The sequence below is a fragment of the Haliotis cracherodii genome, unplaced genomic scaffold (assembly GCF_022045235.1).
Source record: "Haliotis cracherodii isolate W230 unplaced genomic scaffold, xgHalCrac1.p SCAF_7, whole genome shotgun sequence".
In the NCBI taxonomy this organism is placed as follows: Eukaryota; Metazoa; Mollusca; class Gastropoda; order Lepetellida; family Haliotidae; genus Haliotis; species Haliotis cracherodii.
In genome coordinates, this window is record NW_027266330.1 from 50946219 (window position 1) to 50956931 (window position 10713).

The window sequence follows — 10713 nt, forward strand, 5'->3', positions numbered from 1 at the left end:
TGTATGACACCTTTCAATAGATCAATTACGGTTCTAACCACGACACGCAACATGACTATGAGCGTGGTTAGCAGTTCATATTTATAAACACATCGTAAATGACATATTTCTGATGAATGAACTCGCCCGCACACATGTCTATAGGGTTATGTTCGCCCGAACTGTAAACAGTGACACATTGATAACAGGAAGGGTGTGTGGAATGCACTCGTCCTTGTAAGGGTAAAATACGCGTTTAAACTCACCGTTTAAATGATGACATTACTGTTTAGATGTATTGGTATCAGTGAGTGAGTGAATTTAGTTTTACGCCACACTCGGCATTATTCCAGCTCTAGGGTGGTGGTCTGTCAATAAACGAGCTTGGACCACACAATCCAGTGATCAACGGCATGAGCAGCGATCTGTGCAACTAGGAACCGATGGCACGTGTCATCCGAGTCGGCGAGACTGACCAACCGATCCCCGTTAGTCGCCGATAAGCATGGGTTACTGAAGGTCGATTCTATAACCCGGGACCTTGACGGGTGTAGTATGACGAAGACTAAATACTAATATGCAAAAACTGAGAAAAACCAAACCAATTCACTGTTTACAGTTCGGGCGAACATAACCCTATAGACATGTGTGCGGGCGAGTTCATTCATCAGAAATATGTCATTTACGATGTGTTTATAAATATGAACTGCTAACCACGCTCATAGTCATGTTGCGTGTCGTGGTTAGAACCGTAATTGATCTATTGAAATGTGTCATACATTCGTGTTCGGATATAGGTACAACATCTACACGCACATACTTTCCTACATCATTCAAATGTATTAAATACTGGATACGTTTAATAGACACCAACGTAAGAAAGGTTTAATGAGGGGAATACCCATATATATATATCCTCTCTGAAATAACTCCCTTTTAAAATAACAAATGTACAACACATCTTCCCTAACATATCATAAATACGGGACACTGGTAACACAATTTATGAATGGGAAGTTTCAGGCGAGGCTGGTATGTTGACATTGATTGTAAGGCCGGGGTATGTTGACATTGTTATGGGCGGTCGGTCGCTTAGTCTCTCTGCTATACATTAGCTCGTTCTTTTGCGCTAAATGTAATTAAACGACACTGCCAGCTTGCTGATTGCGTAGTCTTATCTATTTTGTCTATATTTTTTTCCATACAGGTTGTCTAACGTTCGTGGTGTACAACGTGTAGACCGAACAAGATGAATTTGTTCCAGCTAGACGTACATTTTTTTCCCTTACATTATCCGGCGTATATCGTGTTGACATAACCCGTCTCTATTGTGGTATGATGTACTTTCAACACACACCCTGTATTCATCAAACTAGCGAGCGCTGATTAAACGACGAGGCCACGTCAGTTGTCAAGCGCGCTCAATTCAAACTGGGCTGACGGGTACGGTCTGTCTATTTAGGGTAGCACGCCATACACATAGCTCTATTCAATAACCTTTACTTTTGTTTACTTACGAATTCTTTTCTGCCTTATAAACACACACACCTTTCATTCCCCCCCCCCCCCCCCCTTTCCCGACGCGCTGTTGATGCATGAGTCATCCTATCCGATCACGTGACTTGGATCAGCCAATCACCTTCCCTATTTTCACTCAACCTCCCTCAACCAAAAAAGGTTCCTGCGGACTTAGACTATACTACTCTAATTACATCCTGTGAATTGTAACTGATGGGGTCAAGACAAGTGTTCTACTCACTTATGCCATCACTGATCACACCTGCAAGTCCGGATAGACGCCACCCACGTAACACGGTGTCTTTGTTCTTTGCAATTTTCATATCGTACCCCATCTCAACGCCCGACCCCCATATCAGCCGGAGACCCGTGAAGATACGGGTTAGAAAGATCATAACAACCAATGCTTATCGTAAGAGGTGACTATGCTTGTCGTAAGAGGTGACTATGTGCAAATCTACAAGTATGTGTACTTGCATATAGTAATTTGATAAACAGTGAGTGAGTGAGTATACGTTTACGTCGCTTTTAACAATAATCCAGCAATGTCACGACAGGGAACACCAGAAATGGGCTTCACACATTGTAGCAATGTGGGGAATCGAACCCGGGCCTTCAGCGTGACGAGCGAACGCTTTAACAACTAGGCTACCCCACTGCCCCCATCTCTGTGGCGTTATCACAGTTGATATGTTTACTTGTGTAAACTACACATAAGGAGAGACATCCTAAATAGTGTGACCACAATTGGGATCGATGATATGCATAAGCGACGTAAACGTATACTCACTCACTCACTGTTTATCAAATTACTATATGCAAGTACACATACTTGTAGATTTGCACAAGACAGGAGACACAATACAAGTTGATCATACATCAAATGTCAAAAGGAATATTTACGGACAACAGTATGACACACTGTTACATCATATACTACTCCAAAACAAGTTATAGAACACCCACAATTATAAGTTTGTATTTTGAAATGCAACCAGCCATGAATAATTAACCATAGTGTTGTTAACTTCTTTTGAAAAGTGCTCTATAAAACAGATTTTAACCTGATTTGTTTAGAGCGTATTGCCATGATCCGCCACGCGCTTTCGGCGTGATGGTTACTATTGGTTACATGAAACTAAATAGAGCCATAAGTCAGTCAATTACATTTTACGCAAACATATGTGGATTGTTTTAAAATTATCTACGTCTGTACAGTTAAATTATGTTTTAAGTGAACAGTGAGAAAATTTCAACATTCCCTCCCAATTGAAACAAATAACACATGCGACCGCTATTGTGGTCAAGAGGGGATATTGCTTTACCGCGGGAAAGCGAGAATGCGATGTCCCCTCTCGGCCACCATAGGTGTGGCTTGTTTGTGCATTGATATCAGCCTGGGTGGTAAGAAATTTTATTACCAACGTGGTGTAGATACAGGTGATAAGATACTAAATCCGTACGTCAAGGTTGACCTCGTTTTATTCGTTTTGATTGGATAACCGTGACCTCTGTCACACCGGGACTACTTTTTTCATTTCGCTGGGTCAGATACCACTGTCACTACCAATGTCTTCCAAACAACGTGCAAGTGCATTACATTCTCCTGCAAATAAATACACTATACAATTTGGTGTTATGGTATATTGTAAAAATGGTTATCATACGTCAGGTTTCCTATCAGACCACATATCAGTGAGTGAGTGAGTTGGGTTTAACGCCACTTTTAACAGTATTCCAGATATATCACTGCGTGTCAGCTTAATGTGGGAGGAAAGCCCGAAGTGATGCAGGTCTCAGACGTTTACCACTTCGGTGAAACCCACGAGCACGGGTATGGTGCTGACAGACCTAGAAACATAATCAGGGCGAACCGGGATTCGAACCCACAATCATAGGTTTCTGGCATGCCCAAAGGGACGCATCTCTGCACAGCGAATCGCGGCGCCTTAGACGACTGGGCCACCCGTGCCCCCAGACCACATATCAACCCTCGGCCCCAATATCAACCCTCAGACCTTCGGTCCTCGAGATAATTTGTTTGTTTGTTGTTTAACGCCGCACTCAGCAATATTCCAGCTATATGACGGCGGTTCGTATACAATCGAGTCTGGACCAGACAATCCAATTATTGATATCAAGAGTATCGATCCACGCAACTGGGAGACATGCATCAACCAAGTCAGCGAGCTTGACCATCCGATCCCGTTAGTTGTCTAGGACAAGCATAGTCACCTCTTACGATAAGCATTGGTTGTTATGATCTTTCTAACCCGTATCTTCACGGGTCTCCGGCTGATATGGGGGTCGGGCGTTGATATGGGGTACGATATGAAAATTGCAAAGAACAAAGACACCGTGTTACGTGGGTGGCGTCTATCCGGACTTGCAGGTGTGATCAGTGATGGCATAAGTGAGTAGAACACTTGTCTTGACCCCATCAGTTACAATTCACAGGATGTAATTAGAGTAGTATAGTCTAAGTCCGCAGGAACCTTTTTTGGTTGAGGGAGGTTGAGTGAAAATAGGGAAGGTGATTGGCTGATCCAAGTCACGTGTTCGGATAGGATGACTCATGCATCAACAGCGCGTCGGGAAAGGGGGGGGGGGAATGAAAGGTGTGTGTGTTTATAAGGCAGAAAAGAATTCGTAAGTAAACAAAAGTAAAGGTTATTGAATAGAGCTATGTGTATGGCGTGCTACCCTAAATAGACAGACCGTACCCGTCAGCCCAGTTTGAATTGAGCGCGCTTGACAACTGACGTGGCCTCGTCGTTTAACCAGCGCTCGCTAGAGCGTGCGACCTGGTTTGATGAATACAGGGTCGAACGTTAACGAACGAACGAACGTTAGACAACCTGTATGGAAAAAAATATAGACAAAATAGATAAGACTACGCAATCAGCAAGCTGGCAGTGTCGTTTAATTACATTTAGCGCAAAAGAACGAGCTAATGTATAGCAGAGAGACTAAGCGACCGACCGCCCATAACAATGTCAACATACCCCGGCCGTACAATTAATGTCAACATACCAGCCTCGCCTGAAGCTTCCCATTCATAAATTGTGTTACCAGTGTCCCGTATTTATGATATGTTAGGGAAGATGTGTTGTACATTTGTTATTTTAAAAGGGAGTTATTTCAGAGAGGATATATATATATATGGGTATTCCCCTCATTAAACCTTTCTTACGTTGGTGTCTATTAAACGTATCCGGTATTTAATACATTCGAATGATGTAGGAAAGTATGTGCGTGTAGATGTTGTACCTATATCCGAACACGAATGTATGACACCTTTCAATAGATCAATTACGGTTCCAACCAACACACGCAACATGACTATGAGCGTGGTTAGCAGTTCATATTTATAAACACATCGTAAATGACATATTTCTGATGAATGAACTCGCCCGCACACATGTCTATAGGGTTATGTTCGCCCGAACTGTAAACAGTGACACATTGATAACAGGAAGGGTGTGTGGAATGCACTCGTCCTTGTAAGGGTAAAATACGCGTTTAAACTCACCATTTAAATGATGACATTACTGTTTAGATGTATTGGTATCAGTGAGTGAGTGAATTTAGTTTTACGCCACACTCGGCATTATTCCAGCTCTAGGGTGGTGGTCTGTCAATAAACGAGCTTGGACCACACAATCCAGTGATCAACGGCATGAGCAGCGATCTGTGCAACTAGGAACCGATGGCACGTGTCATCCGAGTCGGCGAGACTGACCAACCGATCCCCGTTAGTCGCCGATAAGCATGGGTTACTGAAGGTCGATTCTATAACCCGGGACCTTCACGGGTGTAGTATGACGAAGACTAAATACTAATATGCAAAAACTGAGAAAAACCAAACCAATTCATTCGTATCATTTATTGATTCGAGTCAATTGGTTCCATACAAAGCTGTGATATACGAATGGACAATAGTATTCACTCTGGAACATTATTTAGCCACTCATATACACATGCTGCTGCTGCTGAAGGCCCTATTGTTTAAACAGCCAGTCCATGTTTTGAAACACATTTCGCACTTTTGAATGTTTTAAGGTTGAATGGTTGTCTATAGTCTATGCTTTATCCATTTCTTGTAACGATTTCCGTCCAGGAGGTCCCAGTTTCACAATTCCTCTCACGTAGAGGGAAATTCGGCGTTTCTTTTCGTTCAAACGCCTCAGTTTACGAGGTGTTTTCAAAATATGAATCAAACTAGACGCGTGGCGTTGACTCGGCATTCTCTTCAGACTGTTAGACTGATACAGTAGTGATGGGTATTTATGCCTAATCGTTCTGCTCAAGATCGTCATCCTCCTCCTCGTCATCACCGTCGTTATCCTCTGCAACGCTATCAGATTCAGTCTCACTTTCTATTTCCGGCATATCCATCAAAGGCAGGATCTCTTTCATCTTGGGTTTTAGGAGGAGTTTGATTTTGTTTTTGAGAACGGATTGTTCCGTGGAAGGATTCATGTCTCCCAGGTTGTATAGCATGTTTTGAAACAGAGGTGCCTCTTTAAAGTATGTGGTATATTCCATCGCATAGTTGAGAGTACTACGCACTAGATCCTCCCACCTCAGTTTCAATCTTCTCTCAATCCATTCTTGCGTTCGTCCCTGTCGCTCGTACTGTTTTTTCTGCAGTTACATCTTGTCATGAAACGTATCGTACACCTGCTTCCAGATGCGTTGTAAGCCTACATTTTGCCACTCCTCGGCTTCCATATTAGTGAATGTTGACTTCCCACGTGGAGGTTTGACGGCAAGACCACTGCCTTTCTGGGAAGAGGCTATGTCGTCAAAGTCACTGTCATCGTCATCACTCTCGAGTCTGGCACGCTTTCTCTTAGGTTGAAGGCTATTGGCCGGACACCAGTGTTTGATATGTCGCTGTAGATCGTGCATGTTATCTATCAGCACCCCGCAATATGCGCAAGCCGTGGTCATAGTCAATGATGTCTCACTACTCGTGTCTGAATCGGTTTCAATTGGAGTGAGCTGGTGTTGGGGCAATCTCTCTTCTTGTGTCAGAGGACTATCCAGAGATTCTGTCGTAGTCAACTTCTCCCTACGCAGATTAGGTTCAGACTGTGCTGTTGTTCTCCTGTTTTCCTCATTTAAGAGGTTAACATGCAGTCGATCCTTATCTTTGGTGGTAGGTTTTAGATCGATGGTAAGTTGTCCATAGGGTGTTTCAGCAACCTTTTCATACATAGCCATAAAGTGATCCATATGTTCGGGGAAAATTCTACGAGCGAAGAGTTTGATTTGCTGTTTATCTATGGGGGAATGAAACAGGGTGACATAATGCACGTTCAAAGCAATGTCTCTCGATTCCTTACCTCTCGGAAACAGATTTTGTATCAAGAGAAAGATCAATACATTCTTGTGATGTGAGGTTTGAGTAAACAGCCGCGAAATACGCTTGTCGTGCTTAGCTTCGGCCAGGAAATCATCCAGGACCAACACGTTCTGTTGACGAGCATCAAAGTAATCCTCGTCCAAGATATCGTAGGGAATTCCTTTTACAAAGGTCAGCTGAGGCAGCTGCTCACCGAGGTCCTGATATAATGGGTGCCATTGAGTATAACACCAAACGATGCGGGTAGGTTGGGGTTGGATCAGGCCATGCCGGAGTACAGTACATGAGAGGTAAACACAGACTTTCCACAACCACTGGGTCCCACAACGAGCGCATTTGAGGGAATCAGGAACTTGAATTGTTCTCGAAGATCAGATATACATGGTAAATGAGGCAGCCACGACTGGACTTGCGATGGCGGCGATGGCGGCGGCGGCGGCGGCGGATGTGTTTGTAACGGCGGGTTGGCTTGACGCAGCGGCGGCGGTGGGTGGACTTGCGGCGGCGGCGTTAGCGGGTGGGCTTGTAATGGCGAGTGGACTTGCGGCGGCGGGTGGGCTTGTAACAGCGGCGGTATGCTATGTTTATTTCTGTGTGGTAACATGACATCTCTCCTTGAAAACATTTTTTCACAGTCCGGACTGGTGGCAACCCCCATGGTGATCCAATACGGTGTGCGATTAGAGGGTATGAAGCTTTCTGTTATACCCTTGACTCTGTTGACACTTCAAGGCAGCAAGTGCCCGTTCCACCACAGCCTTCACCTCCGACACATGTTGTATTTTCACGGGTTGGGGTGTTGTCTTCGATCCCTGTTTGGTTGTCATCGTTTTCATTTTAGGTGTTACCTGTCTCTTCTTTGTCTTCAGCGTCGACTTCTTGGCTGCTTGTGGTTTCTTTCTCTGTTGTGATTTTCTCAACGTAGCCTTCCTAAATATATCTCTAGGGTCAAGTGTAATCTCTGATGCTTTCTTCATGTTGTTCACGTCCAATCCGTTTGCTGGCGAGAGTAAAACTGTTTGTCGGGCTACACTACTGTAGAGTTTATACTGTCTTACACGTGCAGGGAATCTTGGAAGACACTCTTTTCTTCACAGCACACTTGTGAGTATGTTAAAAAAGCGATCATATTAGTATATAATCTTCGTCATACTACACCCGTGAAGGTCCCGGGTTATAGAATCGACCTTCAGTAACCCATGCTTATCGGCGACTGACGGGGATCGGTTGGTCAGTCTTGCCGACTCGGATGACACGTGCCATCGGTTCCTAGTTGCACAGATCGCTGCTCATGCCGTTGATCACTGGATTGTGTGGTCCAAGCTCGTTTATTGACAGACCACCACCTTAGAGCTGGAATAATGCCGAGTGTGGCGTAAAACTAAATTCACTCACTCACTGATACCAATACATCTAAACAGTAATGTCATCATTTAAACGGTGAGTTTAAACGCGTATTTTACCCTTACAAGGACGAGTGCATTCCACACACCCTTCCTGTTATCAATGTGTCACTGTTTGCAGTTCGGGCGAACATAACCCTATAGACATGTGTGCGGGCGAGTTCATTCATCAGAAATATGTCATTTACGATGTGTTTATAAATATGAACTGCTAACCACGCTCATAGTCATGTTGCGTGTCGTGGTTAGAACCGTAATTGATCTATTGAAAGGTGTCATACATTCGTGTTCGGATATAGGTACAACATCTACACGCACATACTTTCCTACATCATTCGAATGTATTAAATACCGGATACGTTTAATAGACACCAACGAAAGAAAGGTTTAATGAGGGGAATACCCATATATATATATATATATATATATATATATATATATATATATATATATATATATATATCTGAAATAACTCCCTTTTAAAATAACAAATGTACAACACATCTTCCCTAACATATCATAAATACGGGACACTGATCACACAATTTATGAATGGGAAGCTTCAGGCGAGGCTGGTATGTTAACATTAATTGTAAGGCCGGGGTATGTTGACATTGTTATGGGCGGTCGGTCGCTTAGTCTCTCTGCTATACATTAGCTATGAATAAACCTACTTCGACATATTTTTCCAATGAAACATTTTCCTCGTCAAACAATTTTCCATGATAAACTCTGTTCTCTCTTCGAATTAAGGGTGAGTATTGTAAACATGAAAATGTCTTATAGATGGTTTCCATCACTTTCCCATCAAACCTAGCTTCGTGCTATCACATTGCTACATGTACTCATCAGTTTTCTATTGAACATAGACATGGTACCGGTTCTATCCATACGTATTTCGAACCATCTATTTTCAAAATAGCATGTTACGCGGTTAAAACTCAAACCGCACGGTTTATTTATCATCGCGTTAAATGGAAACGCTAGCGTTGAAACATCAACTATGCAAGTCGGGACAGGGCTGAATAAGTGAACGCCCTCTATACAAATGGTTCACAATAGTACGCAGCGCGGGTGATTCGAAATACGGCTGCCTTCAGCGTTATAGTCAATGCAAGGTGACGTGACTACCTCGTTCTTGCGCGCTAAATGTAATTAAACGACACTGCTAGCTTGCTGATTGTAAAGTCTTATCTATTTTGTCTATATTTTTTTCCATACAGGTTGTCTAACGTTCATGGTGTACAACGTGTAGACCGTACAAGATGAATTTGTTCCAGCTAGACGTACATTTATTATTCCTACATTACCCGGCGTATATCGTGTTGACATAACCCGTCTCTATTGTGGTATGATGTACTTTCAACACACACCCTGTATTCATCAAACCAGGTCGCACGCTCTAGCGAGCGCGGGTTATTTGAATATATAACGTGAGTTGTCATGCGCGCTCAATTCAAACTGGGCTGCTTGTCTATTTAGGGCAACACGCTATACAGATAGCTCTTTTCGTAACCCTTTACTTTTGTTTACTTATGAATTCTTTTCTGCCTTATAAACACACACACCTTTCATCCCCCCCCCCCTTTCCCGACGCGCTGTTGATGCATGAGTCATCCTATCCGATCACGTGACTTGGATCAGCCAATCACCTTCGCATGCGCCTGGATCAACCGGATCAACCAAAACCAGCTCCTGCCTAGTGACACTATACTACTAATTAGTGTTTGAATGACATTGTTTATGTACTTGTTACAGTGATGTGGAATACATAGTTGTTTGTTTTCAGCGTATGTCTAAGTTGGTATTTCTGCTATCCAAAATGTCTTATTGTTGATATAAATGCGATGTTTAATAATGCGAACAAAGACCACTCGCATTTTTCGCATTTAATTCACGCTCGCGTTAATTTCAAGATTTACAGTAATAACTTTTAATTCTGTAACGATTTTATTGCTGAACAGGTTTTGAACAGTGTTTTCGCCCTCCCGTTACTTAGTCCATGGGAAGGAAAAATAAAACGCTTTTTAAGCCCATGGGCTTGCATTATATTGTGCAACACGTGCTTTACCAATACTACACCTTAAGGTGTAAGAGGTATCCACATATACAAAACACATTAGACCACTAACGTAGTTTATATTTTGAATACCCAGCGTGACCACAGGATAATAACGCACTGTTGGTCACTTTCCCGTTCAGCAGATTAAATTGTGCAACTGCCTTCTTCTTCGTAGAGGCGTAATTCAAGTACAAAATCTGTCACATTAGGCAAAACGTTCCAGTCTACCACAAGGTGGACTTACTATTCCCGCACGTTTGACATTCATTGGTTGAGAAGAGGACATTAACAGTTTGCCCAACATTTTATAGGAAACGTCTGTTCAGTTCTTTTGCCATGGCGTCAAGGATATCATTTACCTCAGATCGTTTTCATTTTGA